Here is a 2,211-nt window from a genome sequence, read left to right as displayed (position 1 = left end):
GGGAAATGTGGTACGATAAGGGCAGCAGATCAATTTTGGTCGATTCAATATCCACTTAGAAGACAAAGAAGAAAGCCCCCGATTCGTCTGGAGCATTACAATAGTCACCTCTCACGAAACACCTGCAGTGGGGTACTGTTTATGTATTGCTGATTTTTTTTTAAATACCCCGATTTCTACATGGATCACACATAAGTCGCCTCTTACGATCATGCAGTGGGACACAGCAGGCCTGTCCAGAGGCAGATGTATTTATCGGAGATATTAAGAAGAGGTTGTTATCTGTAACGTAAAGTTAATGTGTGAGGTGTTTATAATGTTTCTCTATCTAGATCTGTGATTGCGTTATTGAGGTGTTAACCAAACCGCGTCATCAGATGTGTTGACAAGGCGCCATTACATATTTGTAGAAAGTCATCTGCAGTGTTAACAAAATTTCGTCATCTGAGGTGTAAACGAGTTAATTTTCTGATTGGTGAACAGGGAGAGATCTTCAAGGCGTAAACAATGTTTCGCTGCTTTAAGTATCAACAAGCTTATGTGTCATTGTTTGAGGTGTTTAACAGGTGTCATTAATTCATGTCTCAACAAAGTGTCATTGTTTCAGAAGTCAACAAGGAGCCATTGATACAGAAGTCAACAAGGTGTCATTGCTTCAGTCGATGTCCCCAGTGTCAACAAGAAGTCATTTTCTCTGGAGATGTCATTGCCTCATTTGTCAACAAGCTACGCCTTATTCCGGTATTACCAAGTAGCTTTATTTATACCCGTATACGGATTTTTTGTTTTAAAGGAAATTTATGTCGCAACATGTTTTCTTTATATTACCTGAAGCAGTTATGCAAAAAGTATCAAAGTATCAAGGTGAAAAATGACGTAATAGGTAAAAGACAATGTGAATTGTAAAGGAAGGAACGCTCTTGTCGTTACATATGTAATATCGATACGGTTATACTTTGTTATACGCTTGATAAAACACACCACAGCTCCATATACTATAGCTTCGACTTTTAACTCAACTTAAGGATCCCTGTACCACTGCAAGAAACTATAAGTCAGTATTGGAAACTGTTGTTTTTTCCGGAATTACTGGATCTTCGATAGATCCTTTCTGTAACGAAACCCATTCCTTATGTGACTTTTATGCAAAAACAATGAAGATAAAATAATCGAAAACATAATCGACGACTGTGTTTGGAGTGCAAAAATTCAGCAGGGCTAGACGATCGCGCTATTCGAACCCTGTACCTCAGATATATTAAGTATACTATCACTCTAAACGATTAAGCTATACTATACCTAGTCAACGGAAGTGCCCTAGCCCAACTTCGCTAAAGATAAATATCCAAACGGAAGTTAAAGGGAGGTTACTCTGTATCGGGAAAACCACAGTACGGTGGGACAAGGATCATTAACTGTCTGAAAGCTTTCATTCGCTGAAGGTTCGCTAACAGTTCTTCGCAATTGTTATCGTCATCCGCATCCACATAGTACAAGGTTGGTTTTGATCATCTAGAATGATGATATTTATTGCTATAATGTCCACACTCACTGACGGACGTTTTCTTGCTATGATCGGGGCTCTGGGTGGTCCACTCCTCCTTTTCCTTTTTCTATTTCCAGCACTCACATCAATCACGAAGACCACGACCAACAGTCAAAGCCCAACAGTACGCATCTGTAAAACAGTTAATTTTCCCTTGAGGCTTCTCATGATCAGGAAATGAGTGAATTCTGAAACATTTTCTATTCTTAAAAAAAGGCGCCCAAATTTATAATTATATTCAGAGACATCAACTTTAATATGAAGAGGTTATTGAAAGATTTTCGATTTAATACTTTGTTCTTTTAGAATATCCGTATATTCATGATTGCTTTGCGCGCAGACTTGATGTCAAGCATTACAGCGAACGGTCACAACAGATATGTGATGCGTTTCTTACACCTATATTTGAATTTTGTAAAAAAATGTTAACAGACATATGTTTGAGCTATGTAAATAAGGAAATGCCTTAGAGTATATATATCTATACATATATAGCAAATATGTGCTTAAACAACCAATTATTCTACCTCGTTATCGGAATCTAAATGGAACACCAGTGGGATTGAGTTTGCCGATTAGAAAGTATAGTTCTCATTGAACAATATCTAAAGTGTCTAATACTTTCACTATGTCACACTACTTTAAATTTATAAATACTTTTTGTA

Source organism: Mizuhopecten yessoensis, unplaced genomic scaffold, assembly GCF_002113885.1.
Source record: "Mizuhopecten yessoensis strain PY_sf001 unplaced genomic scaffold, ASM211388v2 scaffold5803, whole genome shotgun sequence".
Taxonomy (NCBI): Eukaryota; Metazoa; Mollusca; class Bivalvia; order Pectinida; family Pectinidae; genus Mizuhopecten; species Mizuhopecten yessoensis.
Note: the sequence above shows the minus strand (reverse complement) of the source record.